The sequence below is a fragment of the Peromyscus californicus genome, unplaced genomic scaffold, assembly GCF_007827085.1.
Source record: "Peromyscus californicus insignis strain IS unplaced genomic scaffold, ASM782708v3 Scaffold_23__1_contigs__length_62951481, whole genome shotgun sequence".
Lineage (NCBI taxonomy): Eukaryota > Metazoa > Chordata > Mammalia > Rodentia > Cricetidae > Peromyscus > Peromyscus californicus.
The window spans coordinates 19,399,758-19,421,757 of record NW_026294534.1 but is presented as its reverse complement, the minus strand read 5'-3'; the positions used below and the strand labels follow the sequence as shown (position 1 = coordinate 19,421,757).

Here is a 22,000-nt window from a genome sequence, read left to right as displayed (position 1 = left end):
GGACCCTTTCTTCGCCTCTATCCCCTATCTCCAGTCTCAACTTCTTCTTCCGAGAACCACTCCACTCTCAGCACCCACTAAGGCTAAACAGCGGGTCCCCCACCTGGAGTCGGCACCCGTCTGGGGCCATCGTTCCTACCAGCCTCATAGCTGTGTGACTGGAGCAGGGGCTTTAGTCTGAAGTCCGTGTTGGCAGAATTGGTAAGCTTTCTTGTTCTTACCCTCCGAGGAAACCTCCGGTACCCCAGAGGTCGCCCTTTGCTATTTCTAGACCCACACCCAACATCAGCCATTCTCCCTCTTAGCACGCATGTGGGTAACGGTCCGTGTTTGACTCCGTTTCAGGAGCTGTTCGTTCTTGTCGCTGGAGACTCTTGGGAATTCCATTCCAGTGAAACTTTTGTCCCTGGAGGACATTCCAGACCAGGCAACTGGCCTTGACCCATTTTTAGACCTACAAACATGGGCAGTAGTCCCTCTGTTCCCAAAGACAGTCCTTTGGCGTGCTTGAAAAAAGTTTCCAAACAAATGGGGCCTCCAGTTAGATGCTGATCTGGCCCTGATATCCCCTTGACAACAAAAACCACTGGCCTAAATTTGTCAGGTTCCAGTCAACTGCCTTGCAGGCCCTCAACAAAAATGTCTGCAATGAATTGGCAAAGAGTCAGCGTTTCCCGTCCCCTCTCCTTCCACTGTGGGGTTAGGGGATCAAACTCAGGTTGTCGGGCCTGTCTAGTAAGCCTGCCACCCCACCCCCCAGCCCCTGAGCCATCTCTCTGGTCCTTTAAGTAAAGGTCTCTGAAGAAGATTTTATGTGAACCATGTCTTATGGAAGGAAAAATTTACCAGGTGATTAAAACACTTCCTTGTGGGGGAAAAGATACAGCATTTGTGACTGGATGGCATCTGGAGGAGAAGGTAATGAAATGTGGAAGGATATTCTGACAGAGCTGACAGCACTTTCCTTTGAGTCAGCCTTGACTTAGAAAGACCTCCCTCTTAAATTACTAAGATGTGGTTTCTTTTCCTTCCTTCCTTCCTTTCTTCTTGTTGTTGGTTTTTTCAAGACAGGGTTTCTCTGTGTAGTTTTGGTTCCTGTCCTGGAACTCACTTGGTAGCCCAGACTGGCCTCGAACTCACAGAGATCCGCCTGCCTCTGCCTCCCGCGTGCTGGGATTAAAGGCGTGTACCATTACTGCCACCTGGTTTAAGATGTGATTTCCGAAGAAAGGTGGTTTGCTTGACTTAAAAACATCAAATAGGAGGGATAGAGCGATGGGTCAGCAGTGAGGAGCACTAGCTGCTCTTGCAGAGGACCCTGGTTTGATTCCTGGAACCCACAGGGCAGCTCACTGACATATTTTTCCCCCCAAAGTTTCTCTGTATGTAGCTCTGGCTGTCCTGGAACCCACTCTGTAGATCAGGCTGACCTAGAACTCAGAGATCCACCTGCCTCTGCCTCTGCCTCTCGAGTGCTGGGATTAAAGGCATGCACCACCACTGCCCGGCACTCGCTGACATCTCCATTTCCTGTTTTAGGAGCTTTGATGCCCTCTTCTGGCCACCACAAGCACTGCACATACATGGTGCACAGACATAGATGGATTTGCTTTGTGCTCTGGTTCTTTCCATAGCCTGGCTAGCTCCTTCTTCTTCTGCTCTTCATCCTACTGCCTGTCTTTTGACACATGCTGCATTTCCCCGGCTTCCATTTCAGTCAGTTTCTTTTGGAACTTCTGTGGCTCCTTGGCAGCTTCTCATTGGATGGCTGAAAAGGTCCTGATTGGCCACTGATTATTCCCTCCTCTTTCCAGGGAGCAAAGGGCTCCTGGAAGAACATGATGAGTGATGAGCCTTGAAGCAAGCCACTGCTTTCTGCTGTTTCCATTAGCCAGCATGTCACCATTTTCTCTGGTGAATGTGCTGTCCTTTGGTGCAAAAGCTGGTGACTTGTCCACAGCAAATTGAGGTACCTTCTTTTATGTAACACCCACAACACATCCCAAGATCTTAGTAGGGCAATGCAGGCAGAGTTTTCCTGTCCTGAAGCCATTCTCAAATAAACACACTGAGGCTTGTATTAATTATAAAGGCTCGGCCAATAGCTCAGGCTTATTACTAACTCACTCTTACATTTTAAGTTAACCCATATTCCACGTGGCAGTACTTTTATTAACATGGCACATTCATCTCCTGCTCCCTCTGCATCTGGCTGGCAACTCCAGACTCTGCCCTTCTTCCTCCCAGAATTCTCCTCGTCTAGCTCTCTTGCCTAACTTTATCCTGTTCAGCTATTGGCCAGTCAGCTTCTTTGTTAAACCAATCACCGTGACATATATTCACACAGTGTTAAGGACTATTCCACAGCAGGGCAAGATCTGGAATGAAATTCCAAGTGTTCATCCTCTGATTTCTTCTTTGACGCTCACTCCTCCATTCATTTATTAGTTTGCAAATCAAAACCTGACGATGTGGTTTCTTGGGCGAGAAGAGCTCAGCTTCGAGAATTCTGGGACCAAGGCCTGGTGCTTTGAACTTGTTGCAGTTCCTCTGCTTTGCTGTCCTTTCGGACATCACAGACCTTGCTTGCTGTTTGGTGTGCAGTACGGGAGCCTGAGGATTTCATTCCTAAAACAGATACTTATTCCTTTGTTGTCCCCACTGACTTCATGAAATTTTCATATGTGAACGCTGAGGAAGATACTGAAAATATAGACTTGTGGTTAAGCCAAGGGCACATGTACCGTGCCTGGGGTACTGCCCGCAAGGCAACAGATTTTAAGAAGTACTTAGGGGCAAGAATTGGAGAAGAGAATGAAAACGCATCAGGGGATAGTGGAGGTTGGGGTAAAGGATGGACAGCTCAAGAAGCTTTCTCTAGAAGGCGTAGGCAAGCTGTGAAGAAATAGTGGGTCATCCCGCCAAGGCAGTTGTCTTTCGCTCCCGTATGGATGAATGACTTGAACCACATCCTAAGAACCAGGAGGAGTATAAGGAAGTGATCATCACGTCTGAACTGTGAGAGCATCCTCCATCTCCTGAGCAACCAAGGGATGTACCATAATTAACCCTTTCAACCTGCCCGAAGGAAAGGACGTTGGCGAAGCAGCTTCTCCATGCATGCCCCTTGCACAGCAGGTCCAAGCCTTTCACCAAGGAACCCCTAATGGACATCATCTGAGGAGTAGGAAGGAAGAGATGGCCCTGCGGTTATCAAGATCTCCTGTGACCAAGATCTCCATCAGACCCAAGGGATGCTTCGGGTCCATCTACTTGTCACGGGACTCCAGACTGAGTACCCTGTCCAGTATGAACTACTGGGTTCAGTTTTATTAAACCATGCCTTGTTGACTTAGATGATGCCAATAAGTTGTCATAGGCTGTAAAAAGCTGGCTCTGGAGATGGGTTCTGATGCACCCACATCAGACAAAAACATGTCTACCTCAAAGTGGTGGACAAATTTTCCTCAAAGTTTCCTCACAGACAAATTAATTTTATTATATTTCCCTATATAATTTAGATTCAACTTTCTGGGTTTTTGTTTGTTTGTTTTTGAGACAAGGTTTCTCTGTGTAACAGTCCTGGCTGTCCTGGAACTCACTTTGTAGACCAGGCTGGCCTTAAACTCACAGAGATCCACCTGCCTCTGCCTCCCGAGTGCTGGGATTAAAGGCGTGCACCACCATCACCAGGCTTCAACTTTCTCTTATTAAGAAGATGTTATACAATATCTTTTCTGTTTCACAACTGCCATCTACATACCTCCAGCTGTGCCTGCCTTAAATGATTTATTATATATTTGGATTTGTTATATATTGTTAACTCTTCATAGAAGAAAGAAATGGACAAGGCCATCCTAGCCAATTGTATACAATTAGGGCCTCAAGGTTTGGGGGGAAAACAATACACACACACACACACACACACACACACACACACACACACGACTTAAAAGGGGCCCCCACTTATGCAGGTAAGGAAAAACTATCATACATAAATACATACTGTCTAATTTTCCTCCAGAGAAAATTTCTCACAACAGATAGTAATTTTGTTAATCATGTCTCACAATATTAAGAAAGGTTAAAATGTCTGAATGTTTCCAAAACTGGAAAGAAAAAACAAGTAAGAGGTCCTCAATGACTTTGAATGAGGGTTAAAAACCATGAACAGCATGGCTTGTCATGTAAGGCTACAGTTACAGGTCAGCATTAAAGATCTGTAGTTCAGAGGACTCTTGTCATTCCATTTCTTGTTTATGAAGAATGTTCCCTCATCCCAAACCATTGATATGTCTAAAGCTCTTGTTAAGATGTAAACTCCTTCACCCAGGATCTGTGAGACCAAAACAAAAGCATAAAAGTTTAAAACCAAGTCACAAAAAGTCCAAATAAGTTCCACAAGGTTTGCAGAGGATGTCTTGAGACAAGTTTGTTAATTCTTAAAGTGATGGTACTCTGTCCATGTTGACAAAAACTGACTTTAAAATGTATGTCTAATCACTTATGTCTTTATTAGTGTCGTTAAGATTTAACCCTTTGGAGAAACTGAGTCACAACAGTAGCTATGGTAATGATTGGCTATACATGTTTTTATTTTAAAATATTTTTATTTTATGTGTATGGGTATATTGTCAGCATGAATGTCTACACACTATATGCATGCAGTGCCCATGGAGGCCGGAGGAGGAAGCCAGATCCTTTGGAGCTGGAGCTACAGACAGCTTTGAGTCACTCTGTGGGTGTTGGGAATTGAACCTGGGTCCTCTGAAGAGCAGCTGGTTCTCTTAACTGCTGAGCCACACCCCCCACTCCATCTTTATCCTTATGAAAACCATCTTGTCTGTTCTTCCCTATGATTATATTCTTTTTTTCCCCCCTCAGGGGAGAGCGCGAACGCAGTCTCCCACTACCACAAATTATGCAGTCGAGTTTCCCGCATTTGGGGAAATCGCAGGGGTCAGCACATCCGGAGTGCAATGGATAAGCCTCACCCTGGGAAAACCACCTTCGTGATCATGGTATCTCCCCTGCCAGGTAAGTATGATTATATTCTTTATGATAAAAATGAGCTTGCTTAAACTGAGCAGTGGTGGTGCACGCCTTTAATCCCAGCATTCATGAGCCAGAGGCAGGAGGATCTCCAGGTTCGAGGCCAGCCTGGTCTACAGAGCAAGTTCCAGGACAGCCAGGGGGCTAAGTTCATTTTTGTGAATCCATTCCTAGGAAGCTGTGGTGGCTAGCCCTCTGGAAAGCACTAGACTCAACAGTAACATGAGCCCAAAGGGAAGAAGGAGCACTATTGGCCCTGTCTCCAAATGTCCCTTTTGAGTCCCCTGGAAGGGACACTCAAAGGGGCTGGTGAAGTTTTGCAGTCCACATACCTTCTTCCTCAGGCAGGGTTGTTCTCCTTACCCCGGTGTGTGTGGTGGATCCACGGGATGACACTGTGACTTAGTGTTTGAATGAGTGTTCATGGTTCAGCCTGCTGCGCCGACTCGCCCTTTGGTAGAGCGTTATATTTACGTGGAACTCCCCTGAGGATTCCTCAGAGAAAATCAGGTATTGAGTTCTTGGCCCTGAGATCAGCTTTGCTAAGAGGAGGAAACGTGAAGACCGGGATAAAGGCATGGCCAATTTCAACGAGCATGCAGGTCCCATGCCAGTCAGTAGGCTTAGGTACAAGATGCCTCTGTTGGTGGCACCATCATATGTCAGTTTGGGAAACACTGAGTGCAGAGTAATTGTTATTTACCTCTCCATTGCTCGAGTTATTTAGAATGTGGATACAGACTCCAAGATCCCCCACTGGGAAAGAGAATCCATCCCTCTGTCATGTGAGAGACAAGGAGTGATCCATCTTCCCTGTAGATAAGGAGGAGGTTTCACTGGTCCAGCCTGAACAACTGGGAACAGGAGCAGCAGACTGGCAAGTCTTATTTCCCCACCCATCCTTCTCCTGCATTGAGGCCAGCATGCAACTTACTCCTGACGGGGTTTGTGTCTCATCCACCACCCAGCTATTTGCTTTGTTTAAAAAAAAATAATTTATGTCTGACCACACATCCAAATAACAGCCTATCCTTGTAGATCAGAGGTTCTCAACCTTCCTAATGCTGTGACCCTTAAAAACAGTTCCTCATGTTGTGGTGACCTCCAACCGTAAAATTATTTTGTGGCCATTTCATACCTGTAATTTTGCTACTATTATGAATTGTAATGTAAATATCTGATATGCAGGATATCTGATATTCGACCTCTGTGGGTGGGTCTTTTGACACCCCCCCCCCCAAGGGGTCGCAACCCACAGGTTGAGAACCACTGTTGCAGAGGGGCCATTCCGCCTGATCATTCCAGGTTTGTCCTTGGGTCCTGAAAGTCTAAGCTGCTTAACTCGGCTGTCAGATGACCGCCATTCATAATCAATTTGCCTCTGGCTGCTGCGCTGAGGGCTGGACCTCAGTAACGCAGCCCACAGAGGGGTTCACACTGTCCCTGTAGGAACAAGGCTGCTGCTTTTACATCAGCAAATCAAAGTTCGTTAGGGATGGGGGCCCAAAGGCTCAGGGACCAGGTACTAAAACTCCAACTGTGAGTCTCATCCTCTGGTTGGCTCCTGAGTCCTCCCATCCTGGCTCCTCCCACATCCGCCTCTTCCTCTCGACCCCTCTTCATGCTCACACTTTCGCCTTGTCTTTTAAACCTTTCACAGAAGCTCCTCTTGGGTCACCTCACTGCTGTCACTTGGACTATCCCACAAGACCAAACCAAAGCAATACTTCTTTTAGAGTAGAGTCATTCCAGACTCGGAGCCCCTAGAATCACTGCCCCCCCCCAACTCCCCACAACCAGGAGGAAGTAGCTAGACAGAAAAATGACATCTCTATCATTTATATAGAAAGGGTGTGGAGGGCTGGAGAGATGGCTCAGAGGTTAAGGGCACTGGCTGCTCTTCCAGAGGTCCTGAGTTCAATTCCCAGCAACCACACGATGGCTCACAACCATCTATAATGAGATCTGGCGCCCTCTTCTGGCGTGCAAGCAAACATGCAGTCAGGATACTGTATGCGGAATAAATAAAGAAATCTTAAAAAAAAAAAAAAAGGGATCTGGAATAAAGGATCCTCCCCCGCACACACCCCCCCCCCCCCCCCAATCCCATGCCCAAGTCAAGGCCATGAAACCTAGCTCAGAGTTCCAGGAAGCCAGATGTTTGGGGACTGTGGAAGAAAAGCAGATGCCCCCTGCCCCAGACACCTAGTGTTCGCAAAAGGAGACAACAGATCCTGTAGTTTCCAAAACAGCTTGTCTAAGGGAACCAGCTAACTCCCCATTCTGCCCCAAATGAATTCCCACTTCCTACTGCCCCTAAGCTACAAAATCCCCAGCTTGAAGCATGTTATCTGCAGTCTCCTGAACTCTGCTCACTGAGTGACCGGATCCTGAGCCCTGTCCAGGGGTGTGGTCAGAACTTGAGAAGGCACCTCTCTGGCGTTAAATAAAGCTGGCTTCAGCTGTTTGAGGTCGTCTGAATTCTCATTTTTGTTTCTCCCCACAAACTTAATTCTTACGTATTCTTATAGAAAGTGTAGATTTTTCAGTCATGACTTTGGGATGGGCCAACTTCTTTTCCCTGGGTTTTCTCTGGGTGAGTTTATGTTGGGATGTGCCAGCATTATATTGTCAAACCCATGAATGGGTTGCATGGTGTTGTCCAGGGATGTGTGCCCCTCTGACCCAGCACACAGACAGACACATGTGGCCAATTTCTTGGTTGATCCTAGCAGCAAGTTATCTCATTCTCACATACTAGGTGTGCTTGGTGATAATAGTTGAGTGAGTCTGTCACGATGACACACACCTGTAATCCCAGCATTTGGTACGATGAGGCAGGGGGTTGATAGCACAGGCAAACCTGGGCTACATAGGGGACCTTAATCTGAAAAATACAGTTGAGTGAATATATATGAAAAATGAAAATACTGAGGCTTATCAACCTGATGAACAGGCCCACTCTACAGCATAAAATCTTAATTTTGTTTTTTGTTTTTTGTTTTTCGAGACAGGGTTTCTCTGTGTAGCTTTGTGCCTTTCCTGGAACTCGCTTGGTAGCCCAGGCTGGCCTCGAACTCACAGAGATCTGCCTGGCTCTGCCTCCCGAGTGCTGGGATTAAAGGCGTGAGCCACCACCGCCCAGCAAAAATCTTAATTGTGATTTAGGAATTTCTTGTTAAACACTGGGATGAACTGTGAGTGGCCCTCTAAAGGTGGGGGTGGAGGGGTGCAGTAGATGACTGAGTAGCTCCAAAAAGCCCCCCCCCCTTTTTAAAGTTTTTTCTTTCTATTAAGAGATTTTCTATTCGTTTTTACATATCAACCACAGATTCCCCTGTCCTGCCTCCTCCCACCACCACCCCTGCCCTTTCTTTCTTTAAAAATTTTTTCTTTTCTTCTTCTTCTTTTTTTTTTTTTTTTTTTTGGTTTTTCGAGACAGGGTTTCTCTGTGTAGCTTTGCGCCTGTCCTGGAACTCACTTGGTCGTCCAGGCTGGCCTCGAACTCACAGAGATCTGCCTGGCTCTGCCTCCCGAGTGCTGGGATTAAAGGCGTGCGCCACCACTGCCCGGCTTATTCTTATTTCATACATCCCAACTGCCGTTTTCCTTTCCTCCATTCCTTCCAGTCTCCTCCCCACACTTCCCCTCTCTCCCAGACCCATTCCTCCTCCGTTTCCCTTCAAAACAAACAAACAAAAAGAACAAGCCTTCCAGGGATATCAACTGAACACGGCATAACAAGTTATAATAAGACTAGGCACAAACCCTCATATCAAGGCTGGAGGAGGCAACCCATTAGGAGGAAAAGGGACCTAAGAGCAGGCAAAAGAGTCAGAGACACCCCCCCCCACACTTCTACTGCTAGGAGTCCCACAAGAACACCCAGCTACACAGTCTATTCAGAGGACCTAGCTCAAATGCTTGGCCTATAGGGAGTGGCACTATTAGGAGGTGTGGCCTTGTTGGAGGAAGTGTGTCACTGCAAGGGCAGGCTTTGAGGTCTCATATGCTCAGGCACACCCAGTGGGGGACACAGTTCACTTCCTGTTGCCTGTTGATCCAGATGTAGACCTCTCAGCTGTCTTTCCAGCACCACGTCTGCCTGCATGCTGCCACGTCCCACCATGAGGATAACGGACTAGCCACCTGAAACTGTAAGGGAGCCCCAATAATGTTTTCCTTTATAACAGCTGCTGTGGTCATGGTGTCTCTTCACAGCAATAGAAACCCTAACTAAGACAGTCTGTGATTATCAGAAAAGCCCTTTATTAAAAGACTCAGTGTCCAAGTTCCCAAGCAGGTAAGCTTGATGATTTCTTCAACGAAACGCTTAAAAGGCAGTCTCCTGAAGCTTGCAGCAGCACTGAGTAGCAGTTAAGCTCGGGTACCCAGCACCCCTTAGCATCTGACTTTTAACCGTGGCTTCCATTTTTAGTAGCCATGTCAGCCTTGGGAAAATGACTTACCCTATCTGTGTCTCATTTTCTTTGTCCATAAAATGGAGGTAATAACATCACAGGCCGTCTAATATCCTTGCAAGGATTAAGGAAAAACGCAACACGTGGTGCTTTGTAGAGGGATTCATAAAGTACTGGTTTTTAAGTGGCAGGTTTCTTATGTCCTTGCGTGTTTGTGGGTTCAGACTGTTCACGTGACAGAAGATGAGAGAGGGATAAGCTTAGAGTTATGTGGTATTGAGTAATAACCACATAAAGTCTCTGGACCCGGAGAGACGGCTCAGCAGGGAAGGATACTTGCTGCCAAGCCTGCCTGCCTGAGTTCAGTTCCTGAAACACACATGGGGAAAGGAGAGAGCTGACCCCTGCAAGCTCTCCTCTTGCTTCTGATGTGTGTTGTGACATATTGCACGCCCACATTCGCACACCAAATAAACTAATGCAAAAGCTTTTTTAAAAAATGGAATGTTTTATCAGAAGAAGGGATAAAGGACGTGGCAATTATACTATTGTTTACCAAACAGATTTCATGAAGCATTTTTGAGTATTGTCTCTATATAAGGCCTGAAGACTTAGGCTTTCTTACTTTGCATAGTCCTAAAGTTAATCCTAAAACTCCATGTTAGAGGGAGACAAACTTAAAGAAGTTCGGGGACTGACTAAGACTCCTGTCCTAGGGTTTTTATTGCTGTGATGAAACACCATGATTAAAGCAACATGAGGAAGAAAGGGATTATTTAGCTTACACTTCCATGTCACGGTTATCATGGAAGGAAGTCAGGACAGGCTCTCAAACAGGGCAGGAACCTGGAGGCAGGAGCTGATGCACAGGCCGTGGAGGAGTGCTGCTTACTGGCTTGCTCCTCATGGCTTACTCAGCCTGCTTCCTTCCTTCCTTTCTCTCTCTCTCTCTCTCTCTCTCTCTCTCTCTCTCTCTCTTTCTCTCTCTCTCTTTCTTTCTTTTCTTTCTTCCTCTCTTTCTCTCTCTTTCTCTCTTTCTTTCTTTCTTGGTTTTTTTTGAGACAGGGTTTCTCTGTGTAACCACTCTGGCTGTCCTGGAACTCAGCCTGCTTTTTTTTTTTTTTTTTTTTGGTTTTTCAAGACAGGGTTTCTCTGTGTAGCTTTGCGCCTTTCCTGGGACTCACTTGGTAGCCCAGGCTGGCCTCGAACTCACAGAGATCCGCCTGGCTCTGCCTCCCAAGTGCTGGGATTAAAGGCGTGCGCCACCACCGCCTGGCCAGCCTGCTTTCTTATAGAATCCAGGCCCACCACCTAGTGGTGGCACCATGCAAAATGAACTGGGCCCTCCCCCATCAATAACTAATTAGAAAAAATGCCCTGCGGACTTGCCTACAGCCCCATTTTATGGAGGTATTTTCTTACTCAAGGTTCCCTCCTCTCAGATGCCTTTAGCTTGTGTCCAGCTGATATAAAACTAGCCAGCACAATCCCAAAGCTTGTGAATTGCAGTAGCAGAATACAAATGACTTCTGGTTCATTTTTCAAATTTTATTTAAAATAATGTTGTTATTATTTGCATGTGCATGATGCATGCATGTGTGCTCACACCATGGTTCATGTATGAAGGTCAGAGGACAACTTGGTGGAGTCATTTCTCTCCTTCCACCTTTACATGGGTTCCCAGGATTGAACTCAGGTCACCAGGGCTTGCATAGCAGGTGCCTTTACCCACTGAGCCATCTCACCAGCCCTCTATTATTTTATTATTATTATTATTATTTATAGTAAATGAAATGGAAAACGTTTCAGCTTAAAACATCCACGTACATATGTACACAGACTCAGGCACAGAACACCGATTATTTCACATGTAGTCTTTCAGGAATGTAGATGGTGACCAGAAATTGCAAGTCTTTTGACTGGACACCGCCAGCATTACATCGTTAAGCCCATGAATGGGGTACACGGTGTTGTTCAGTCCTGTAGCTGCAGATTGCAGCCGTATGTTCGTCCTTCATCACCGTGACAGAATTCCTGAGATCATTAACCTAAGGAGTTTACTCTGGCTTCTAGTTTCATTTCATGGTCACTTGGCTTTGTGGCCTTGGGACTGTTGTGGCCCTGTATAGCATGGGGAAAGTGAGGTCGAGGAGGCATGAAGGCACTGGCCTATCTCTTTCAAGGGTGCGTCTCCAGTTACCTAACTTCCTTTTACTAGGCCTCACCTACTGAAGTTTCCACCACTGCCTGATAATACCACAGGTTAGACCACGCCACAGCACACCAGTCTTTGGATGACACTCAAGATCAAAACAGTAAGAAACAGGAAAAGGACATAATGCTGTTCCCAGAAATCCCCCTCTCCGATCTCTGGGGTACGACATGGCTGATCCACTTATCAAAGTGAGTGTGCCTCTCCTAAGAGAGAGCCAACCTCTTTCCCAACTAGAGCTCATTTTAAAAGTCACCACCAGCCGAACTCCAAAGGGCCAGGGATCCCTCACAGTCTTTGCTTTAGTTCTTTTACATCACAAAAGTAGAAATTGCTAGAAAAAGGTTTTGTCCAATTTAGGTATTTCTTTCTGTAGGCTCTGAAAGAGAGAGTAGAAGTCACCTTTCAGAATGTTTAGTCCCGAAGTCAAGATTTGGGTTGAAAATCTAGATGCTACCGGTTGAGTGTCGGTATGCTTAGTGTGCACGAGACCCTGGCTGTATCCTAGCACTGCAAAAATACTGTTCTTAATTATTATTATTATATTATTATTATTATTATTATTATTATTATTATTATTACTGTTTGGTTTTTAGAGACAGGGTTTCTCTGTGTAGCCCTGGTTGTCCTGGAACTCACTCTGTAGACCAGGCTGGTCTCAAACTCACAGAGATCCACCTGCCTCTGCCTCCCAAGTGCTGGGATCAAAAGCATGCGCCACCACCACCTGGTATGACTGTATATTTTTATACTTAAACGTGCGATAATAGGTTCTCTACAGAAAAAAAAAAAACTTTAAATCTTTTATCTCATCCTACAGACTTTTGAATGTGATCCCCTCCCTACACCTCCAGCTTTTTTGATATGTGTGTGTGTGTGTGTGTGTGTGTGTGTGTGTGTGTGTGTTGCTACACCAACTCTTTTTTTTTTAAAGATTTATTTATTTATTATGTATACAGAAGAGGGCACCAGATCTCATTACGGATGGTTGTGCGCCACCATGTGGTTGCTGGGAATTGAACTCGGGACCTCTGGAAGATCAGTCGGTGCTCTTAACCTCTGAGCCATCTCTCCAGCCCGCTACACCAACTCCTAGTTGTCTTTGAAGCTCTTCCTAACATTCTTCTTTGCCCAAAGCATCTAAGGCATACTTCGGGGTCTTGGGCAGAATCTCTCAGTTCCAAATCCAATACTTTCTCCTGTACGCTTGTAACTTGGAAGCGTGTCACGGTATCAGGATAGAAATCTGGTTTAATTCAACAAACATTCATTGAAACAGGCACCAGCTATAAGCTACAGCTTGACTGTGACGCTAGACTGAGCCTTGAGACCACTGATGCCCTGGTGCTGTGTCAGCTGTAGGGTCTACTTGAACAAGTTAAAACCAGACGCTGGTGGCCATGTACCCCCACCAATGACCAGCAAGCTATCACACATTCTAGCTGCCCGGGTGAATCCAGCATGCTTTCGTCGGATTTGGGTGGCATATCAGTGATGCTACAAACTGTAGTTTTGCTACGGTTTAGCAGATTTGACCATGACCATGCCCAGAACCGGAGAAGAAAAGAAGTAGTTCTCTGACCCTTGGAAATCCCCTTTCTTCTCCATGGAAATCTCTGAGAACAATGTGGGTACCACACCCCTCACAACCTACTCTTAGTAAAAATCCAGTCCTGGACCTCGGAGGGGATGCGTTTATAGCCTGGGCTCTTCTCCATCCATTGACCATTGAGTAAAATTTCTAGCCTACTCCAGAACTGTTTGGCCAGTAGCCAGGCAGGAAGTATGGGTTGGGATAAGCAGACAAGGAGAATTCTGGGAAGTGGAAGGCTGAGTCAGGAGACATCAGCTCACCGCCCAGGGAGCAGGATGTAATGGCACACAGGTAAAGCCACGAAACACATGGTGACATATAGATGAACAGAATGGGCCGAGTTTAAGTGTAAGAGCTAGTCAGTGCCAGGCCTGAGCTAATGACCGAGCAGTTTTAATTAATATTAAGCCTCTGTGTGTTTACTTGGGTCTGAGCAGCTGCGGACTGGGCGGGACACAGGAAGACTTTCAGTTACAAGAGGTGGGGGCCTTTGGGAGGTGAATGGACTGTGGAGGCTCTGATATAATCAATGACTCAGCTCACGGACAGGTTCACAGATGAATGGATTTGGGAGGAGGGGCTTTGCACTCGCTGCTCCTGACCACCATGATGAGCTGAGCAGCTTTGCCCCACTGTGGACCTGCTCCCTGCCACGATAATCCATGAAGCTAGTGACACTGGACAGAGAACCCTCCCTTCCCCTCCTCCTGACAAGTATAGAGCAAGGAACTCTCCTGTGTAGTGTAAGATGATGAGAGGGAGCTCTGTCTATCTCTAGGGGCCAGTAGCATTCTGCCTCACCCAGTTGTGACAGAAAATGTGTTTCAGGTGTTGCCAAATGTTCGTCTCCACCCCTGTGTGTTGTCACAGACGTGTCCCAGCTGAGACGCACCAGTGTGAGGTTTTAAAAGTGAGGGATTGCTGGGATTAAAGGGGAGACCTTGCCTTGGGGGAGGTGGGAATGGGGGGAGGATTGGGGGGAAGGCTGGGGTGTGGGAGGAGGGAGGACAGGGGAATCTGTGGCTGATATGTAAAATTAAATTAATTATAAAATAAAATAAAAAAAAATACAAGTGAGAGATTAAGAACAAGAAGCCATCCTCTTGCAGGCTTCCCAAGTATGATATGTTGTACTGCTGTGGCTTTTCGTGGGCTATATCGCAAGAGTTGAGAATGGCTGAGACGTGGGCCTGGGTTCGTGGAAGGAACGTGTCAGCTTTCCACCACGGTGATAAAAAAATACCTAAGGTAAAGAACTCAAAAGAGCAAAGGTTTATTTTGGTTTGTGGCGACAGAGGTTTCATCTGTGATTGCTGCCACACTGCTTTTGGTCTGGTAGGTACAATATGTCATGGCAGGGATGTGTGGTGGGAGATTAATGTGCCTCGTGCTGACTGGGAAGGAGCCAGAGAGGAGAGAGGAGAGCAAGGGACCAGGGCTCTATTAACCCTCCTGAGAGCACTTCTCTAGTGACCTAACTTCCATGAGGCCCAGTGCCCCAATGGTTTCCCCACGCCCCAAGCTGGTGACTGCCTTTGGGGGCATATGGAAGATCCAAATCCACAGAGCCCATGAGGAATTCGAGAGGAAGATGGCTGATGGGAAGGGTGAGTTCCTATAGAACTCAAGAGAACAGAACCCACTGTCTAGGGTGGCAGTTTTCAATCTGTGAGTTGTGACCCCTTTGGCAAACCTCCATCTCCAAAAATATTTATATTATGATTCATAACAATAGCAAAATTACAGTTACAAAGTAACAACAAAACTGATTTTATGGTTGGGGATCACCACAACATGAGGAACTGTATTAAAGGATCACAGCATTAGGAAGGTTGAGAAGCCCTAGTTGCCGATTGGTGATGGGGTGAGATGGTACATTTGTGTGACGTAGGAAATACATACGTCCAGCCCATCCTCCTGAACCAAATTCCAAAGAGACGAATCACATGCTCCTTGGGAAGATCAAGCTTGGGGAGAGGTTGGGCTGTAAATCCTGGGAGGGAAGACTTTAATGCACTTGGAAATCAGGCCTGAAATACTCATAATGTTTGTCAGTCCACATTTCAGTGTTCTTAAGTAAGTGTGCAGGGCGTGGGGAATGAAATATGGCAGGTATTTGATTTAAAAAGCCTGCACAGATTTAACGTCCTGATAAAATGTATTAAATCTTTTAAGGTTTTAATGAATCTAGTATGTGTTTCATAAATCAAGAACTCTGCTAAGCCGTCTCCTGGTTTAATAAGAGCAAACTAGGAAATTGCTGTAAGCAGAAGCAAAATGCATTTATATCACACTGAAAAGTAATAGATTTTTAAGCTGAGGGGGTCTTTCTGGCCCTCTTAAGCTGTTTGCTTATTACACTGCTCCAACTCCTTCAGATATTAAACCACAGGCAAGCATGTGCTTAACCATATCAAGATGTGGACTAGCACAAAGGTAAATATTATTTGTAAGAGCGAAGAAAAGAAAACCAGTGTTTCCTTAACGTCTTAACCCTCAGACGAGGGCCATCTTGATTTCTGAACTTAAGCTTGGCTTTGTGGATCTACATAAGGGGAAGGTTAAAATAGTTTTTGATTTTTTTCTTTTCTTCCCCCCATCAGTTCTTGGGGTGGTACCCAAGGACTTGTTCATGTTACTAAGCCAGTGCCCAACGTACTAGCTGAAGCAGGCCCCCTACTTCAGAAATCTTTATTAATGGTTTTAAGCTTTCTTTCTCGGATTGCTCTTCCATCCTCACCCCCCCCTACCCCACCCCTCCCCCGTAACACATCGCAGACTGACACGGTAAGTATGTAAAATCAGTCTTGAGATTTACAGCTGACCGGAGTGGTTGTCAAGGGTGATGGACCCGGATGCAGCTGTCCAGAGCGAGCCTTCAGACAATCGTTTGCCTTGTTTTTCCGCCCCTGCCTAGGCTATGATGCTTGTCTCCATTCCTCTCCCTCCTTCTAGTCCTTCTGCTCAAGCTGCAGGGTGGGTGGGGAGAGGCCTTGGGGATTGAGGCGGCGTCACAGATGGGTATCTCCAGCAGGACAAGCCAGCGCCCCACCACCCAGCTTCCTTGGTAGATGGGTGAGGTCCTGGATGGTGGTTGGGGAGTTGGGGGAGGGGGAGGTGGTGTTGGAGGAATGAAGGGGGGGGGCGGGGGGGGGGTAGGGCTTGAACATTCCAGCGCACAAAAGCTGGCAAGGCTCGTGAGCTCTGCAGGGGAGGGAGCGGGCTCCATAAAGCTCGGTGTGGAGAAGCCTGTCCAACCTCATTAGCTGTCACGGGCAACAATACTGATCCGGCAATAAAGGCGATTCCAAACCTGTTGGTCATTAATCACCCGCCTGACAGTTGCGAATGGAAGTGGAAAAACTTCACCCCCTCTCCCTTACCCCCCTCCTCTGGCCCACTGGAGTTTAGAGTTACCTCCGGGTAGATGTGCGTTCCCTGTTACGCCCTGGTCTCTATTCCCGGGGCTTTTCCAGGGTCCCTTTCAGCGCTGAGAGGCCACAGGATGGTCAGCGTCTGGAAGCCGGACAGTGACTCTGCACACAAGGATCAGAGGGGAATGAGGAAGTAGAAAGGAGGTGGCCTCCAGAGCCTGACTTGTGCCCTTGGCAGCCATGAGATCTGGAGGATTGTCAGCAGTTCTCTAGGCCACCTTTCCATACCCCCCTGGTCCCCTGGCATACCTTCTCCTGGTCTTCGGCCACTGAATGCCAGCATACTTTCTTTGATGTTCCTTTCCTGGCCCTGCCACTCCCAACTAAGCAGAATCTGTTCTCAGAACACCTTCATCTCCATCTTTTCCATCCCCAGAGGCCCCTGTTGTTCCCAGCTTCATTCCGGGTAGGGGCATATGGTGAAAAGTGATGTCTGGTGTGTGAGAGGGAAAGTGTGTGTGTGTGTGTGTGTGTGTGTGTGTGTGTGTGTGTGTGTGTGTGTGTGTGTGTGTGTGTAGCCGGGGAGATGGAGGTGTGTAGGAGCCCCTGAAGTCTCACAAGGAAAGCAGCTTGGCGACATGCTCTGTCCCCTCTGGGTTATAGGCACAGAGAAAGGGACCAGAGGAGGAAAGCGGAGTGCAGAGACTCGTTGTGGGTCATCTAGGAGACTGCCCGGTTCTTAAGGTTGCTGGCCGGAGCTTCAGGGCACTTGGACCAAGTTGCCACTCGGAAGGAGGACATTGGACTTCTGCTCAGTTTCACAGCAGGTAGAGGGAAGAGGGGTGCGAGGGTTAGCCAAGCTGTTCTGAAACAGTGGCCTCATGTAGCTACCACGCTCGGGCTCTGCTGGCAGGCACTGGAGAGTAAGCGGATAGGTAACGCCTCTGCCGAGGAGAGAGATTGCGACATAGTTTCCAGTGGCTGGAAATAGCCCTCCACTTGCCCGCACCTTCCTGTGGCCTGGAGTTCCTGGTGCGTTAGTTAGTTGGTCTGCTCCGTTTTGAACGGACTTCTTGCTACTCCTCAGAGCATGAGCAAGAGGATGGTGGCTTCTGTCCAATGTTGACCCGAAGAGTTTCCTCTGCCAAGAATAAAACGGAGAGGAAGGTGAGGTGGACTGTAGTACTTCAGGCCCATTTCCCAATTTCTTGCACACTCTTATTTCTCTTGCCCCTTACGTTTTCATGTTTCTTCTAATCCTTTGGTTGTTCTTAACCCCAGCTGCACATCAAAGCCACTTTGGGGAAGTTGGGAAATATACTGATGTCTGGGTCTTATTTCCATTCCCTGTTACATACATACATACATACATACATACATACATACATACATACATACTTTAATTTTCTCTCTCTTCCCTTCCCTGCTTCCCTCTGTCCTCTCATGCTAGGGATCACCTCACCTGGAATAGCTCCTCTTTTTCTTTGCCTGGTAACTCATTAAAGCCACTGCCCGCAGCATGCTTGTGTCTATTTACAGAAAAGAAGCAACAAAACGTGTAATTCCTAGCTGGGTAAATAATGCACATACACACCTTAAAGAGATTTATTTTATTATTTTAAATAAAGTATATGTATGTGGGTCTGGGTGTGGGATTGCGTAGATGAGCATCATTGGCTGTAGAGGCCCGAGGTGCCAAACCCTTTTGGAGCAAGAGTGACAGGCAGTAGTGAGTCACCCCGTGTGCATGCTGGGATTAGAACTCAGGTCCTCTGAAAGAGTAGTATGTGCTCCTAATTTCTGAGCCATCTTCCAGCCCCCATATACTTTTTTTTTCATGTGTTTTTACTTTAAGGCTTGGTTTGAAACTGTGTAGGCGCTACAGGGCTGAGAGAGGAAGGAAGGAACGAGCGAACCGCTGAGGAATATCACACTCAGCTGGGGCTGAGCACTGGTGGGTGAGACGGGTCAGGGTAAGGGGGCAAAAGGAGGCAAGGGTGCCACAGCCCACGGAACGGCAATGGCAAGTGAGCAGGAGCCGGAATGTTCGGGCATGTGCGAGGGACCGGAGTACGATTGATGAGGTAGAGGTAGCTTAAGTCCTCTGTCCTCCTTCATCCTGAACCGATTCTTCCTAGGTACCCACAGCGGCACCGTGAATCTCCCTAGGCAAGTGCTGTAGGCTGTCCAGGAGCCCCTTCAGGGCTTGAAACTAATGGGTGTCTCTAGGTCTCTTAATCAACTGTGTAAAAAGGGAAAAGCAGGGGCCATCCACCGTGTTGCACAATTCAATACGATGCAAATCAATCTGATGTAATCCAATCCAGTCCAATTTGGCATATACTTATTAAGTGCCCATTGTGTGCCAGCTCTAGGCTTTTGTGAGTCCACTAAATGGACAAAGATATTGGCCCTTCTGAGCATAAAGTCTTTTTTAAAAATTTTTCTGTCATATATTACATCCCAACTGCAGTTTCTCTTCTCTCCACGTTCGTTATTCCTCATCTCCTTTCTCCCCCCAGATGCAAGCCCTCTCCATCTTCCCTCAGAAAAGAGTAGCCCTCCCAGGGAATCCATCAAACACAGCATAATATGCTACGATAAGACCAGTTGCATACCCTCACGTCAAGGCTGGATGAGACAGCTCAGTAGGAGGGAAAGGGCCTCATAAATGGGCAAAAGAATCAGTGACTGTCCCTGCTCTCTCTGTTAGGAATCCTACAAGCACACCAAGCTATGCAGTCATAACAGACATGCAGAGGACCCACGTCAGACCCCTACAGGCTCCCTGATCTCTTCAGGCCCCCATGAGTCCCGGTCAATTGATTCCATGGGCCATGTTCTCTTGGTGTCCCTGACCCCTCTGGTTCCTCCGATCCTTCCTCCCCTTCCTCTGCAGGCCTCCCCAAGCTGAGCATAGATTCTTATAGGGAGGGAGACATGGGCAACAGTCACAAGATGGCTAACACAGAGGCAAATTATATAGTATTATGTGAGCATGTAGGTGAGGGCGTGCGTGTGTGGCGGCATAGTAATTAATGGAATGTATGAAGTAGAAGCAATCGTTCCTCAAGGTAATAAATAGGAGGTCAGCCTAGGACTCACTGAGGAGAAAGACTTGAAGGAAATAAAGCAGTTGTCAAGTGGATACTCAGAAGAGAAGAGAAGGCCCCGAGTCTGAGTGTGTCTAGCATGTTTGAGGAACAGCAAGGAGACCATGTGGCTGGCAGCCAAGCCACCGGAGGAGACCATGGTAAGAGAAATTAGAGAAGGGGCTGGGTGTTGAATCATGCGTGGCCTCAGAAGCCGCTATGGGGACCTTGGCCTTTACTCTGAGGTTTCTAACCAGAGAGTGGCATGATCTAACTTGTGGTATTCAAAGCTCTCTTTGGCTATTAAATTGAGGATAGACGAAAAGGGGTTGGGAGGTATAGAATAAGACCAAGACAGAGGCTGACTGTGTGCGTGTGTGTGTGTGTGTGTGTGTGTGTGTGTGTGTGTGTGTGTGTGTACATGCATGCATATTCATGCTAGAAACTGTTGCTAGGGACTCACACGTGCTAGGCAAGTGCTCTACCGCTGAGTTGCACCCCAGTCCCTATCTTTTTTTTTTTTTTTGCAAATATGCAGAACCTAGGCAACTCAATGACATCTGACTTTTGGAGCACTCATATTCTCTTTCTTCGAGGTGTGGTTTTTACTTTGTGGCTCATGCTTCCCTAGAGCTCCTTGTGTAGCACAGGCTGGCCTAGAACTCTTGGGAATGCTCCTGCCTCAGCCTCCTCAGTATTGGGGTTACAGGTATGAACTACATGTTCATCAGGGCTCCATTATAAGATACATGTCACTTAGATTTTTTTAAAAGGTTTATTTTGTGTGTGTGTGTGTGTGTGTGTGTGTGTGTGTGTGTGTGTGTGTGTGTGTACATCTCTGTGAGTGTATCTGCACCTTGTATAGTCAGGTACCCAGTGGTGCTCAGAAGAGGGTGTTGGGTCCCTTGGACCTGGAGTTACAGGCAGTTGTGAGCTGCTTGACAGGATGCTCTTAACCACTGAGCCATCTCTCTGTCCCTTTGTTTAGATATTGGGCCTGACTAGGAAAATCTCAACATCCAGGGTTGGTTTCAACAGCTATTCCCATTTGCTATAGTTTGGACCTGACATGCTCCCTAAAAGCCCACGTCTTGAGGCCTTGGTCTTTAGCCTGTGGGGCTACTGGAAGGTGGCTGAAACACCGAGGTGGGACCTAGTAGGAAGAACTTAGGTCCCTGAGGGTGTGCCCTTTGAGGGGATGCTGAGAAACTAACCCCTTTCTCTCTGTTTCACAGCTACCACAGAGTAACCAGGCTGTCTCTGTCGTACATTCCTGCCATGATACACCAAGCCCTGCAGGCCCAAGCGACAGGGCCCAGTGACCATGGACCAGAGCTTCTGAAACTAGGAACCAAATCCTTCTTCTTCATAAGCTAATTTATGTCAGGTATTTTATCACAGCGATTGAAAACTGACTAACCCCCACCCCCCCAACCTACACCAGTACACAAAGATTTGTCGCTGTCAACACAGAAAGCCACAGGCTTTTAAAGATGGATTTGAGCAAGGCAGCACAGTGCAATAAACATCCAGCCTTCAAAGTTTGGAACGGGCCATATTTATTTCTCGATCTAAGCCCTGCTGTGCACACCTGTAATGGCAGCCTTTGGGAGGTGGGAGGAGGAGGGTGGAGAGAGTTCAAGGCCAACCTCAGCTATACAGTGTATTGGAGGCCAGGCTGGACTTCAGAGTGAGACCTTGTCGCAAACAAACTGTCACGTGGTGACATTGTCGCTTCTGTGTTCCCCTTACTGCTGAGCCAGAGCTTGGCTCATAGCACACTCAATAAGAACCTGGGGAGTGGAATTAAACTGTGGGCATGTTAGTGTGGTGTTAATTTGCAAGGCAGTATTAGAAATTCCATTTGGATGTCTAAATAAAGCTTTAAAATTGTTTCTGCGTGCCAAAATACTTTTAATATCTTTTATTTATTATTTCACAGTCTCATGCATGCACAAAATGTATTTTGATCATATTTGCCCCCCAACTCTTCCCTCACAGCTCCCCTTCAGGAACCTCCTAACGCACCCCTCACCCCATTTCAGGTGTCCTCCTTTTCATGTTGTAACTCCCTTGGGTCCAGTTGGTTCTGTGTGCAGGGATGTTCACTGATCTCGCTGGCTTGACCTCGTGCAGGTAACTATAGCGCAGTGGGTCCATGACAGTGTCGGCCACGTGATGTCTAGAAGATAGCATTTCATGGCACACTTCCATTCTGCTACGATGTCCCCTGAGCCTTTCCGGGGTTGATATAC

At 47.1% G+C, this 22,000-nt stretch overlaps 1 long non-coding RNA gene and 1 other non-coding gene across 2 annotated transcripts; one reads left to right on the top strand and one right to left on the bottom strand.

Annotated features, from left to right (window-relative positions):
• Nucleotides 1-4,881: 4,881 nt before the first annotated feature.
• LOC128119498 (U1 spliceosomal RNA) lies at nucleotides 4,882-5,045 on the bottom strand. Its single transcript, XR_008221536.1, has one exon. It is a non-coding gene; the product is annotated as a U1 spliceosomal RNA (small nuclear RNA).
• An 11,053-nt stretch (nucleotides 5,046-16,098) lies between these two features.
• Nucleotides 16,099-21,640, top strand: LOC128118990 (uncharacterized). Its single transcript, XR_008221404.1, has 3 exons — nucleotides 16,099-16,354; nucleotides 17,317-17,480; nucleotides 20,981-21,640. It is a non-coding gene; the product is annotated as an uncharacterized LOC128118990 (long non-coding RNA).
• The last annotated feature ends 360 nt before the right edge of the window (nucleotides 21,641-22,000 follow it).